General features: G+C 36.9%; 1 non-coding gene across 1 annotated transcript; it reads left to right on the forward strand.

Moving 5' to 3' along the window:
- Nucleotides 1-15714: 15714 nt before the first annotated feature.
- On the forward strand, nt 15715-15821 carry LOC141681130 (small nucleolar RNA R71). The gene has a single exon (XR_012558573.1). It is a non-coding gene; the product is annotated as a small nucleolar RNA R71 (small nucleolar RNA).
- Nucleotides 15822-16041: the final 220 nt, after the last annotated feature.

Genomic DNA, 16041 nt, shown 5'->3' on the forward strand with positions numbered 1-16041 from the left:
GTGAGGGATGAAGAGAATGGTAAAGATTCCGAAATTTTTTTTTTATCCAATGGATTTAAGAGGAAGTTGTGGTTCATCTAATAGTAAAGGTAGCTCAACGATATAGAGCACTCTGGAGCAACCAATAAAACAGGGTCAGTTAACGAATGTTACGAGGATTAAGGTGAAAACTTACAAACATAGATTTATCTGAAGGGACCGGAAATCAGGGGTCTGTGCTAGGAGCTAATGGTAAAGAAACAGAAAAGATGTAGCGGATGAGTCCATCGGTAAAAGTGGGACTCGGTCTGAGAAAAAGAAAAAAAGGGTACCTACAATAAATTGTTTGAGGATAACTAAGGGATGTTAGACAAGACATATAAATTTATCAATACTCCTACGGATGACAGGAAGAAAGATTATTTTTGGACATATGAGAACAAATGTTATTTCAGGTCAAGATAGGGGCCTGACTCGGACAGAGTTTGAAAGAGACTTTAGTAGAGTTTTCTTATATCAATAAAAATGCTTTTTTATTAGGAACTATTTCGGGGAAATTAAATATTCCTTTCAAATCTCAGAGACGTATGAAATCAGAACGTCCGGGGATGATGAAGTTTTTTATTAATCCATCTAATTTTTATCTATTTATTAATGACTTAAGTGCCCAAACATATAATTTTGATCAATGGTTATGGATATGACGAATTAGGATTGGTCTCATTATTCTCTTTATATATTAAATCGTATGGCTATAACAAAAGTTATGTGTCTCATAATATTGAGAAAATATACGCACTCCATTCTTACATATAGAGGAGAATAGGGAATATAAAATCACTCAAGTATTCACGCTCTTTGCTCTTTCTCAGTATCATCAGTGTCCTCATTTAAATGAGGTATGCTTTCGGTATTATTCTACACTTATAATTTTGATCAGAATATACATGTAAATACATTATGTTGCATTTATGTATATGATTTGTTTTAACATAAATGTTTTTATATAGTGTAAAAAAGGGGTTGATTTATAGGGCTTCATATTTCGTTGCGAACTATTTTAAGGGTTAAATTTGGTTTGACAGTTGAATCATTTTTAATCCTTAAAATAAGGACTCAACTGTCAAACCAAATATAACCCTTTCCATAATAGAAAAACTCATATAAGATAAGGACTGAAAAATGAGAAAAAAATAAAGACTGGAAAAAATTGAAAATAATAATAAGGATTAAAGAAAGCTCATATAAGATAAGTGGTGTAAAAGACATGTTATGTACAAACATCGATGGTGTTTAGAAGATGTAAGTCATTTATGACCATAATTAGGGATGATTATCAAGAAAGTTAAACCCACTTCTTGGCCCCACTTGTTAAAATCCTATATTCATAGGGGCTGCTTAGTAGTGTGTTTACACATACATCTCTCACTCATTTTTCTCTTACTTCTTTGAAAATCATTGATGAAAAAAGCGATGAAGGGAGCAATGATACAACTTTTAAACTTACTTCTAACTTTGTAAAAGTTATCTATATTTTACATCATGCTGAAATCAATTTCCCTCATTCATGTTATAAAATTGAATTGTTAGGTGACCCTATTTTTACATTTATTTTAATTTTAGTATAGTTAGTTGAATTGGGCTTAGGAGAATTATCTCCTTGCACAAGTTTCAGGAAACATAATCACAATCATAAATCTTTGATGTTAACATTTTTTGCTTGAAAATAATAAAATTTAGAAGTAGGCTCGCACGTCCGCAATTTGTTGGAATATATATAGGATTTCTATAACATCTGCTCTCATGAATTTCATTATGTATTTTTGACTATATGCTTGGATTATTTAGTATTTTGGTATAATTTAATGGAAAAAAGAAAGGGTTATGGATGTGAGGGATGAAAATAACGGCAAAGATTCAGAAAAAGTTCTTCTATCGAACTCAAGTGATTTAAGAGAAAGTGGTGGTTCATCTAATAATGGATGTAGTTCAAGGACATAGAGCACTCTTGCGCAACTAGTAAAATAAGGTAGTTACGGATGGTTACAAAGATGAAGGTGAAAAGCTACAAATATAGATTTATCTGGAGGGTAGGGGACTGTGTCAGTAGCTAAAGGTAAAGGAAAAGGATAAGATGCAGGGGATGAGTCCGTAGGGAAAAGTGGGACTCGTTCCCCAAAAAAGGCAAAAGGGATCTGAGTACCTATAATGAATTATTTGAGGACATCTAAGGGGTGGTTAGATAAGACATATAATTTGTTAATACTCCTCCGAGTGTCGGCAAGAAAGATTATTTTCGAACATATGAGGACAAATATTATTCTAAGTCAAGGTAGGGGCCAGATTTGGACAAAGTTTTGAAAGAGACTTTGGTAGTATTCCCTTACATTAATAAAAATTCTTCTTTAATAGGAACTTTTTTGGTGATATTATACATTCCTTTTAAATCTTAGAGGGGTATGAAATAAGAATGTCATAAAATGATGAAATTTTTATTATGGACATGGGCACAAGTGGGTAAGGATTCCCTTAAAGGATTTTAGTGCGGGATTGCAGTTACCCTTACATCATTAAATTTTAATTGGTTGATAGAAAAGCGATTATGATTAGGCCATTTCGGTTCAATTTCTATAAAGAAAATATTTTCATAGCTAGGCATACAAAGTTTGGTTTAAGGCCTACTCTAAGGGGGTGTATTCATTTCAGATTTTAAAGGATTGTTAATAATTTAAGGATTTTAAAATATTTTCGTTGATTTCAATTCTTCGTAGATTTTGACGGAGTTGATCCAAAATCTTGTAGAGTCTTGCAGATTTTGTGGAGTTTTTTAGAAATCCATCAAAATCTCATGTATTTTGAAGAGATTTCAAGATATTAAAAATGTACTAGCAAATCCATCAAAATCCACAACTTTTTTAAATAAAAGAAAATCCATGGACTTTTGAATACCATCCGATTTTGATGGATTTTTTAAAATCCAAATTGAATACCACCAAATTTTGATTGACTTTTTGAAATCTAAATTGAATACATTCAAATTTTAAAAAACTTTTTCCAATCTTTGTTGAATACCTTCAGATTTTAAAGGATTATTTAAAATCCAAATTGAATATCCCATGATTTCTAAAATCCATAAAAATTCTTCAAAATCCCAATTGAATACACCCCCTAAGTTTGTATTGGTCATAACATAGATAACAAATGTCCCAAATATGATCCTTTATTTGAGATCCATTAGAAGGAATTTCAAATGGAATTCCTTGGGAGGTTTTTTACTGGATGTCCTTAAGTGGGTGGCATGTGAAGTATTTGCAATTTCGAGGGGATATATTTGAGATATTTTCCAGAGTACCAGGTCCCGGGGTCACTGAAAGAGTCTGTCTGTATGTTGATAAATTAGAGCCAAATAAAATCGAAATGGATGTTAAGTTTTCATGGGGAAAGCCGATGAGAATACATATAAATGCTCATTTTCGAAGTCCAAAATTTCTCATTCTCCATAATCGTGAGGTTGACTCGTTTTTAACATCATATGATCCAGCCTAGTCATGATTATACTATTTGTTTTTCATAGTCATTCAAGAAAATCTTCCATGCTCACATTGATTTATTATATTTGAGCAGTATTTCTCAAAGATCTTCCTTTCCAGAAAAGGGTGAATAAGGCTCGTACTCTAGTAGCTGCGAGAAACATGTTAATCATGAAGAGAAGTGAGAGTAAACATAGTCAAGAGGAAATCCCTCCGGCTGTGAAGGCTTATGTGGGTATGAAGGTATCATTTTTGATATGCAAATGAAGAGGAATCTTAATTTAAAGCTTCGTTGGAGGTTTTGAACGCCTTTGACCTGAACTAGATATCTTTCACTTAAATAGGGAAGGAGACGAGGTTTTAGTCGAGATAGATTTTTTTCTTTATTTCATTATGTATCTTTTCATGGATATGTAATAAATAGTAGTACTCAGGAATATTTATATTGGAATCTTATCATATTGTAGTTGCTGAGGTGAGGCTTCATAAGAGAACAAGGTTCGCATCAGAAAATTGGAAAGTGAAAGAAAAAAGTACGCAATTGAACTGGCTTTCAGTCAAGTCTGAGAAGCTTTTACTCGTGTAGATTTTCCAAAGCAAGAGCAAGGGAAGTATAGGCAAGGAAGGAGGTTGAAGAGGCATTGACTAAATTAAAAAGGGGTTTCAGACCGAAAAGGGGTTGCAACTAGCCTTCGATCAAATATTGACAATCTCAAAAATTATTTTTTCAATCAGTCCACGTAGATGATGAAAGTTATAGAAACTTTAACATCACTTATTTCGAAAGTTTCCAATTTTCTTAAATTACAAGATTGTTTAAATATATTAGATAACAAGGGTGGTTGTTTCCATGAAAAATGTTACAATGATTGTTTGGGGCTCATTGGAGCGGGAATGATATGATTTAGATGATCACTCTATCGACCAATTCATGGTGTGGAGATAGCCAAGCTGGAAAATGAGGAAGTTAAGAAAAAGACTAGTGTTGAGAATGAAAAGAAATATGGGGCGAATGGTGAGCCAAATGCCAGGACCTAAGATCAACCAAAGTTAAGTCTGAAGTAAAAACTAAGATTAAAGAAGAGGCGAATACAAAGTAGAAAACATCAAAGGAAGAAGCAATCAAAGTCGGAAGAGAAGCCAAATTGGGGGCGAAGAAAAACAAAGTATGGTACGGAGGATAAGGCAAAGACGGATGTTGAGAATAAGGCCAAGTCCGAGGTTGATAAGAAAACTATAAAAAGAAAATATGGATGAAAAAGTGAGGCTTGAACCTATTACCTTTTGTTTCTGCCTTTATCTCATATAAAATTCTAACCAACACTAATATCTCTTGGAAGTTTTATCCTACATTTGTCTTTACTTTGAAGTTTGCCATCAAAATTATGCTCAAATAGATAATACTAAATTATTTAAAATAAAGCCCTTACCATTCAAGGTCGAACAGTTTCCTTGATAATTAAATGATAGAACCATGCATGTTTATAGAGGTTGATATGATAAAATTTAAAATACCAAGAATAAAACATTATATTTTTTCTATTTAAGTATCAAGTAATTTCCTATTCATGTCATGGTCGTGGGTAACAATATTTTTATTTTCATGACACAAAGAATCACCATGTGAGCCGAAATATCTTATTTTAGGGTCGTAACCGTAGAAATATTATATAAATTGGAATATTGTGTAAAGTAGGATGATAATTATCCCATCTAGAATAAAAAAATCAAAATAGATAGGGTAGTTCCTTCATGTGTGTGCAAGGATTATATATCTATATAGTTTTTATTACACATAATTAAAATGAACATTATAGTTTCTTTTAGCATGCACAAGGTATAACACCTACTTCATATCGTAGTCCTTGAGATTGTACATTGATTGGCTTTTGAATAAGGGGCTAGCAATTTCACGTCAATAAATGTCATAGTCCTTGAGATTGTACATTGATACTGAAGATAAAACTGTATATAAAGGCTTTGAAATATAGGGATGTTAAGATACTTACAAACAAGAAGGCGTATTCCTTTTCGTATAGAATAAAATAAAAGTGAAATACATCATAAAATATTTACAGTTTATATCGTTCATGTGTATCTTTAGCATATATGCTATTAGTGAGTTCTTCTTAAATTATCAGGTTAAGGAGTTGTGCTAAACAAAATATATTCACTATTTGAGGGTAGCTTAAAAGGAAAGTTATTCCTTCATGGTGTCTGGAAAATATTCGATTATTTAAAAGGCTCATATGTTCTTGTAAGCATATTAAAATTATCTTATTTATAATGTTGAGAGTTGTCCTTGGCTGGGAGAAAACATTAGCGAATCGAAAGAGACTATGAGGCTAGATTTATCACTCACTGTCCTAGTTTGAACACGAACATGTCCTTAAATTAAGTACAAATTAAGTGCATGCATGCAGCTTTCCCATTCTTATAGTCATTGTAGCATAGTGGTAAGTATTCCCTTCTGTTACCCGGGTGACATGGGTTAGATCATTGACGATGGCGCCAACTGATGACCGTATGGACCTTTGGTTTAATCCATAAAGATTATAAGGGCCATCATTTGAAGATTGTGGAAAGATTTTTTTAGTGAATGTGGATTGTTTTGTGTGTGCGTGTAATGCTCGTTGTTTCTTCTTTAATGTACTTTTTCATTCACTCAAAAATTGTCAGTTTAATGCCTATTTTAGGAGGATGAGTAAATATGGCTATAGCGTGTAGTAATAGAGAAGCAACAACAGAAAGTGTGAAGAACTTCATTGATCATCGTCTTCACACTCAAATCATCATCATTACAATGTTTTTACATATCTCGTAGACGAAGGAACAAAACTAGAGAGAGAGAGAATGGAATTAAGATTCTAACTAACTCTATTGTGAACCACTACTTATCACTAAATGAACACGACAAAATTAGTTATCCATCTGGATCACAAGTGTCATTAATCTGTGTTGTCTTCATGAGCTCAGCATTAGGATTTGAATATGCATCAAAGTGTCTCAACATCAGAATTTGAATCAGGATGTGAATATGTAGAGTATGCTCGAATAGCCCCCCTCAAGTTGGAGGATGTAGAAGAACGAATCAAAGATTCTGTTGAAACTGTCATTCCGAACTTGGAGAGTGTTAGTTGTTAAATACGCGCTAATAATACATGCAAGTATACACGCTCGCAAGTAATATAGAATTATTTCTAGTTCATTCCTACAGTGACTGACTTTGGTTAACTAATTAATTATGCACTTATGCACCAATGATATGGCTATTATTCAATGCTAAGACGAATAACAAATTAGGTTTTTGATTATAAGTAAGAATTAACTTAACAATTATAACTAAGAGAATAAGAATGGTTGAATTAATATATATGACAAACATGGGATTCTAACTTCATTAAATACTTTATTCAATAGCTTTTTCGTTCTTAACCTTAGCATGTAATGTTGATGACACTAATCAGATAACACTAAACTGATAAACGCAAACTTTTATTGCACAAATACCATAGTACCAAAAATCCACTAAATAGATAGAAAATGAATAGACACCAATTATATTAAGAGCCTATATGTCTATAGAATTTGACAACATAAAGGTTTAAAGCACAAGTTATCTATCGTGATTACATAGGACAAGTAAATGGTTAAAATTGCCTACGAATCATGCATAACAATAACACATGAACCTATGCTAGTATGAAAATTTCTAAATCCTCAAATTCCCTGTCGCTTCATTAAAGATTAACACGCTATCTTATAAGTTCGCGGCGCTCATAAGATGAATAACCACAACCAATACTAGTTTATCATATAATCACCACACACTAAGGTATCGAACAAATTAACTAAAGAAATTCATAAATAAATCCGCTAGAACCCCACGATAATGATTAGCCATAATCGGACTCATCATCAATGTGGGTTCCGATGAAAGCATGGTATAATAAACGTAGTCTTTATACTGAATAAATAATAACAAGAGTAAGGTTCACGAATAAGAAAACTAGCATCCAAGTTACAACTTAGAACAAAGATTCACAAGTAAAAACAAGATCTTCTTCGTCTTCGTTGAATCGTGCTAACACGGTCTTCTTACGGCTCTCCTTGTGCTCTGGTATATCTGTCTCTCTATAAAACGTCCTTTATTTAAATATATATAGCAGCCCATGCAAGATAGAAGTCCTCCAATTATAAATCAACTAGAATCAGGATTCTAGAATCCCGACCCGGCGCGGCCGCGCGCTTCATTAGCGCGGGCGCGTTGGCTCTCTGACAAATGGGTGTGGCCGCGCGCTAGACCAGCGCGGGCGCGCCGTACTTCTGGAAAAACTTCTGAATTTCTTTAATTTCCGCTGCAATCGAGTTGGCTTCCGGAGCTTTCATCTTTGGACATCATCCTAACACCATATTAGCACCAAATCAATGCTAATTCACCTGATTCTTAGAATAATGCCTGAAATGCAAAAACACTAGAAAAGACATTAAAACATCAATAACTTGAGTACATTTACACCAATTCAAATCTTTACGGAGCATAATAAAGTGTCATAAATGCCACTAAATAAACCCTTTAACTTGAATCGATGCTTGTCTTCAAGCATAAACAGACTCAAAGAACAAGAAATAAAAATGCATGAATGCAACTAAATGAATGCAATCGATCCCCAATAGAATAACTAAACCAATCAACAAGAAACATCTCAACAAATGTAGTTATTCGTATAAGATCAATAAAACCTCACAGATCAATCTACAAACCAGAGAAGTGCGTGTGTGCAACTACTTACAGATATACTATCGCCACTAGATCAATAATCATGATTCACTATTCATCAAAGCAATCACAAGGTTATAAACAGAATAAAAGCTAGACTCAAAATAACTTATAACACTTCAATTATTATATTGGAGTTTTATATGGATTCATGCTTTTATTCAAACAAAACAACACACTTATGCTTATTTGATCGTGCAATGAGTGAGGTCCCCAAAAGACTTATACAATAGTACCCATGTAGCGAGCGTTAGGTTAGCGGATCCCAGACTATAAAAGCCTTAGATCACTAGGCACAAAGTACTCTAAGAACTTAATAACTCGAGTACTAAAGAGCCCACTCATGATCAATTATACATAACACTTATTTTTTATTTTTCTTTTTTTTTCTTTTCTCTTCTTTTTTTCTTTTTTTCATATTTCATGAACGAGTCATTTCGCTCCATATCGTTCAACCCTAGACTACTCATATAAATATGAGCTGGCTACTAGCCATTTGACACCTAGCCAACACAACTAGCAATGAAATCCTATTTTTCTCCAATTTCTAAAAATCCATGCTAATTTATTATTTAGAGAATATCCTAAATTCTAAATATAAACAAGTGATTAAATCTCGACAAACAAACAAACCATGACCATGATCTAGTACTCTAGCAACCTATAAGACTTAGTGAAATACAGTTGTCTCTAGCATGCAAATCAACTTGATAAGACTTAACATCACTAAATACGACATCACTATACTAGAATCAATATCACAAGTCAATCGGAAAAATTATCTAAGGGATCATGTTATTATGTAAATGCATCAAACTACATGAACAAACTAACATAAAAACTACCAAAAATAAAATAAAAAAACTACATGGCAAAATATGCAACTATATGAACTAAACTATCATGAATATGCAAACTATATGTGACTCTTACAAAACATATTCCTTCAACTAATACCCCCAAACTTAAAATATTCACTGTCCTCAGTGAAGGTAATAGTAAGGAATCAGGCATACCTAATCTGAATCAAGATCCTCACCCTCAACGGGTGGAGTGTCAGGCGTGTCTGGAGGCGGATACACGGAGTCCTCACCAAATACTGGCCACTGGATATCAACACCGGTGGCTTTGAAAGCTGTCCCCAATGTCTGGATGAGATCATGTACAAACCTGCTGTGGATGCCATGCATCGCATCCATCCTCCTAGCCAGATGCCTATACTGCGTCATGCTCATGCCAACTCCAATATCAGCTCCTTCCTCCTCCTCATATGCCTGCTGCGATGGCCCCGCCTCATCTCCTAGCTGAGATCTCCAAGCAGTCCTGCTTGTCTGGGTGGCCCCAGCAGCTGGCCTCCCACCAGGTAGATGGTGAAAAGTAAAACCAATTCCCTTCAGATCGGGCTTGCCTCCATCCCACTCTTGCATCATAGCCAAAGTAGTGTTGTCAATAGGAGCACTCGAGATCTGTAACTGCTCATGTGCTGGCCAATGAACACCAACTACCACGCACAATTTCATCATAACGGACGCATATGGTATAGCCTCCGGGGTATAGACTCCCCCTCAAGAACTTCAGAATACCCTGATAAATCACAATCCCAAGATCCACATAATCGCCCTGAAGAATGCCCCACAACAGTCGTGCATGCTCCACAGTAATCTCTTGTACATGCTAAGATGGCAGGATGTTAGCATAAATAAATGCGTTCCATGCACGGGAAAACCTGTTCATGCTGGAAGCTGGGAACGTAGAGTACTCAGTAGTGCCCCTCTTGATCTTCTAATGTGTATCAGGTATGCATTGTATAGCAACAATAAGATCCAGATCAAAGTTCTCTGGAGTCTTATCATTCCAAGTGTCATGCCCGGGCTTCCTCGCGGGCTGCTCAATCACTCTCCTAATAGCATCAACACTATACTCCACATTCATCCCTCGCACTACCGTGAAGCCATTCTTCTCAGCCTTCACATTCGCATAGAACTCGCGAACAATACTCATGGGCATAACAGCGGGTGCCTCACAAAAAGGAACCCAGCCCATCTCCAAAATCATCTCCAACAGCTTACCATCCTTCCCCGATGGCAGAAAACCTCTCTCCTTGATGATAGGCTTCGAGAGAAGCCTCGTATACTCTGCTTCAGCCTCGGGAGTAGAAAACCTCGGCCTCACACCACCCGCAATAGAAAAATCGGTGGTACTGCTGCTTATTTGTGTTCGTTGTCTCTTGGGTGCCATTGGAATTGAGTAGAGAGAATAAGAGTTTATGTTTGAGAGAGAATATGTGTTTGAGAAATTTGTGAAGTGGTGAAGAAGTTTGTGTATAATTATATGTATTTATAGGAGGTGAAAAGAGAATTATATATGGAATAGAAGTGGGATTTGATTATGGGAATAGTGGGAATAATGGGTTTGATTTGGAGAGGGAAATTTGGGATGTGGGAGACTAAAATTCTGGTAGGAATTGATTTTGTAGCAAAAATCCTGTTTTTCCTCTTCAAAACTGCTATTTTTATTTTTCTGAGTTGGGACCTCGGCACGGCCGCGCAGGCGCGCCTAGCTTTTTGTAGTTGGCCCTAAATTTTTCTGTTTTTTTTTTTGTGATTTTCTTTTTTCTTTTCGTTTCCTCTACTTACTAATGTACAACAAAATTGGGTTGCCTCCCAAGAAGCGCTTGCTTTACGTCGTTAGCTTGACGTAAAAACTCGAGATCAAACGGACAACAAAATGGCACTAACCACCTCGCGGTTTGCCGTGTCACCATAGTAATGCTTCAACCTCTGACCATTTACCTTGAATGTTTGGCCCGGATCATTCTCAAAAATCTCCACCGCTCCATGTGGAAACACAGTTTTGACAACAAACAGCCCTGACCATCTTGACTTCAACTTTCCAGGAAAAAGACGAAGATGAGAGTTGAACAAAAGAACTTGTTGCCCCGGCACAAATAATTTGAGCACTACACCCCGATCATGCCACCTCTTGACTTTCTCCTTATACATTTTGTTGTTCTCATAAGCTTGAAGTCGAAACTCGTCGAGCTCATTTAATTGAAGCATCCTCTTCTTACCAGCTGCATCCAAATACAGATTCAATTTCTTCAAAGCCCAATACGCTTTATGCTCTAGCTGCACCGATAAATGACACCCATTACCATAAACCAACTGGAACAGAGACATTCCCAACAGAGTCATGTATGATGTCCTATACGCCCAAACAGCTTCATCAAGCTTCAAAGACCAATCTTACCTCGATGGACACACAAATTTCTCCAAAATGCACTTGATCTCTTTGTTAGACACCTCATATTGACCATTTGTCTGAGGATGATAAGCCGTAGCAATGTGATGATTCACATTATACCTTTACATCATAGCGGTGAACTTGCGGTTGCAAAAATGCGGCCCCTCATCACTGATTATGACTCTTGGAGTTCCAAACCTTGTGAATATCTGCTTGTGAAGAAAATTAAGAACTACTTTTGCATCGTTCGTTGGCAACGCTTTAACTTCAACCCATTTTGACACATAATCAACCGCCAACAAGATATACTGATTGTTACAAGATAAGACAAATGGCCCCATGAAGTCAATTCCCCAAACATCGAAGACTTCAACCTCGAGAAGCACATTACGAGGCATCTCATCCCTTTTATACATATTACCCACACGTTGACATCGATCACATTTCAAAATGAACTGATGAGCATCTTTAAACAAGGTTGGCCAAAAGAACCCTGTTTGAAGAATACGAGATGCTGTCTTTTCTCCCTCATAATGTCCTCCATAAGCCGTTGAGTGGCAATCTCGCAAGATCCCCCCATTTCGATATAAGGTATACATCTCCTGATGATTTGGTCAGCTCCTTGGCGAAAAAGAAATGGCTCATCCCACATATACCTCTTTACTTCATGCAGAAACTTCTTCCTTTGAGCGTACGATAAGCCGGAAGGCATGATATTGCTCACAAGGTAGTTCTTAATGTCTATGAACCACGGTTCTTCCTCTTGCACTCCAAACAACTGTTCATCAGGAAAAGACTCATTTATCAATGTCTTGTCTAGTGAAGTAGCATTAGGGTTCTCTAAACGTGAAAGATGATCAGCGACTTGATTTTTAGTCCCTTTTCAATCCTTGATCTCTAACTCAAACTCCTGAAGTAAAAGAACCCATCGAATCAACCTTGGCTTCGAGTCCTCCTTCGAGACGAGATAACGAATTGCAGCGTGATCAATGAAAACTGTCACCTTTATCCCGAGTAGATAAGATCAAAATTTTTCTCAAAACCATAGAAAATAGCCAAGAGTTCTTTCTCCGTAGTAGTATAATTCAGTTGAGCACCATTCAAGGTCTTACTAGTGTAGTAGACCACATGAAATATGTTGTTCTTTCTCTGCTCAAGAACTGCTCGAACTGCATAGTCACTTGCATCGCACATCATCTCAAAAGGTTCATTCCAGTCAGGTACAGTTATGATAGGTGCCGAGACTAAACTCTTCTTCAACGTCTCAAAAGTGGCAAGGCACTCGTCATCAAACTTGAAAGGGACATCTTTCTCTAGAAAACTGCACAATGGCTTCAAAATCTTAGAGAAGTCCTTGATGAAACTTCTATGGAAACCCGTATGACCTAGAAAAATACGAATTCCCTTAACAGAAATTGGTGGAGGAAGATTTTCAATGACCTCCACTTTAGCTTAGTCCACCTCAAGACCCTTTCTAGAAACCTTCTGCCCAATAATAATGCCATATCGCAGCATAAAGTGAAATTTCTCCCAATTGAGAACGAAATTGGTCTCAACACACCTCTTGAGAACATGTCCAAGATTCTGCAAGCATTCGTGAAAAGAAACGCCAAATACAGAGAAGTCATCCATGAACACCTCCATATTTAGGCCAATCATATCAGAAAAGATGGCCATCATACATCTCTGAAATGTGGCTGGTGCACCATACAGACCAAAAGAAACTCGTCTGAAGGCGAAAGTACCAAATGGACAAGTGAAGGTAGTCTTCTCTTGATCTTCTGGAGTGATACAAATCTGATTGTAACTTGAATAGCCATCCAGAAGACAATAGTAATCATGCCCAGCTAATCTATCCAACATCTGATCAATAAAAGAAAGAGGGAAGTGATCCTTCCTAGTGGCCTTGTTCAGCTTCCTGTAGTCCATACAAAATCTCCATACCATGACTGTTCGAGTAGGAATGAGCTCATTCTTCTCATTAGCAACAAATGTGATGCCTCCCTTCTTTGGTACACACTAAACTGGACTCATCCAATAACTATCAAAAATGGGATAAATAATCCCTGCATCCAGCCACTTAAGAATTTCTTTCTTCACTAGTTCCTTCATGATCGGATTAAGTCTTCTTTGCTGCTCAACTGTAGGCTTGCTACCTTCCTCTAGCAGAATTTTATGCATGCAATAAGAAGGGCTGATTCCCTTAATATCTGCTATAGTCCATCCAATTGCTGATTTGAACTCTCTTAGAATCCTCAAATGCTTCTCCTCATCGCTAACTGAAAGGTCAGATGCAATAATAACAGGCAAATTAGATGTATCACCTAAAAACGCATACCTCAAATGATCAGGAAAAGGCTTAAGCTCAAGAGTAGGAGCTTCCTCAATAGATGGCTTGAAGCATTTAGGAGCTTTGTTCAATTCCTCCATTCCAAGAGATTCAAAAGGCATATCAATCTTCCTCTTCCAGGGAGAAGCATTCAAATATTACAAGTGCTCATCACCTTCTTCATCTTCACTATCAGAATTTCCCAATAAGGCTTTCTCTAAGGCATCGGACCTTAGCAATCGATCGAGTTCAGAATTAACCACAATATCAACCATTTCCACTTTAAAACACTCCTCATTTTTTGTAGGAAATTTTATAGCATTGAACACATTAAAAGTTACATCCTGATCCAGCAATCGGATTGTAAGCTCACCCTTCTGCACATCTATCAAGGTTCGGCCAATTGCCAAGAAAGGTCTTCCCAAAATTATGGGAATCTTCTTATCATCTTCGAAATCAAGAATTACAAAATCAGCAGGGAAGATGAGTTTATCAACCTTGACCAAGACATCCTCCACAATATCTCGCGGATATATGGCCAACTGCAAAGTCATATAAGTTGGTTTTGGATCAGGCAGATTCAACTTCTTGAAGATTGACCAAAGCATCAGATTGATGCTAGCTCCCAAGTCGCATAAGCATCTGTCAAAAGACACTTTTCCAATAGTGCATGGAATAGTGAAGTTTCCTGGATCTTTAAGCTTCGGAGGCAACTTCTGTTGCAGTACAACATTGCATTCCTCCGTGAGAGCGACAGTCTCTAAATTATCTAGCTTCACTTTCCGAAAGAGAATACCTTTCATAAAATTTGCGTAACTAGGCATCTGTTCAAGAGCCTCAGCGAAAGGTATGTTGATGTAAAGTTTCTTGAACAACTCCAGAAACTTCGCAAACTGCTTATCCAGTTTCTTCTTCTGCAGCCGCTTAGGAAAAGGCGGTGGAGGATAGATCTATTTCTCCCATGTATTACCCTCAGGAGGAATGTGCTCAACAATAGTATTCCTTAGTTCCACTTCTGTTTCCTGCTGCTCTACTTCTTCTTCAGCCCCAGATTCTTCATTCAAAAGTTGAGTTTGTTCGGGATTTGCAACCTTTCATGACCTCAAAGTGATTGCCTTTACCTACTCCTTAGCTTCCCTCTTCTCTGGCATTTCAGTGTTACTAGGTAATGTACCAGGTTGACGATTTAGCAAGGCATTGGAAATTTATCCAATTTGATTTTCCAAGGTCTTGATAGAAATATCTTGACTCCTGCACATAAGCTTCAACTCCTTTAATTCAGATTTTTCAGTAAATTATTGCAGCTGAAGTTGCTGCCTTGGTGCATATTGCGGTTGCTAAAAACTAGGGGGTTGTACTTCTTATTTGGGTACTGCTGATAAGGCTGTCGAACCACATTCTGAGTGTTGCTTCAGCTGAAATTAGGATGATTACAGTTGTTAGGATGATAAGTGGCTGGCACAGGCTGTTGCGATCGCTAAAAGTTGCTCACGAACTGAGCTGATTCACTAGAAATATCACACTGATCAGTCTCATGGGCACCAGCACAAAGCTCAGAGACACTAGTGATTTGATTAACTCCATAATTAGTCAAAGTGTCCACCTTCATCGTCAACGCCTTAAGTTGGGAAGCTATAGCAGTTTCTGCATCCAACTCCATAATTCCTGCTACTTTTCCCTGAGTCAGTCTCTGGGAAGGATTCTGGTATTCGTTAGCATCCATCAGTTCAATCAATTCATAAGCTTCATTATAGCTCTTAGCCCACAAGGCTCCTCATGATGCTGCATCGAGCATGGGTCTAGAAGTAGCACCCAATCCATTGTAGAAATAGTTTATAATCATCCAATCAGGCATGTCATGGTGTGGGCACTTCCTTAGCATCTCCTTATATCGATCTCAAACCTCACACAGAGATTCTCCAGTTTGCTAAGCAAACTGAGTAAGAGCATTCCTGATTGCAGCAGTCTTCGCCATAGGGAAGAATTTAGTGAGAAATTTTTGAGCAAGATCCTCCCATGTGGTGATAGACCCTGGTGGTAGAGAATGTAACCAGCACTTCACTTTATCCCTCAGAGATAATGGGAATAGTCGTAGCTTGATAGCATCTTCAGTCACACCATTGAACTTGAAAGTGTCGCACATCTCGATGAAATCCCTAATGTGCATGTTGGGGTCTTCA

This window comes from Apium graveolens, chromosome 8, assembly GCF_009905375.1.
Source record: "Apium graveolens cultivar Ventura chromosome 8, ASM990537v1, whole genome shotgun sequence".
Classification (NCBI taxonomy): domain Eukaryota; kingdom Viridiplantae; phylum Streptophyta; class Magnoliopsida; order Apiales; family Apiaceae; genus Apium; species Apium graveolens.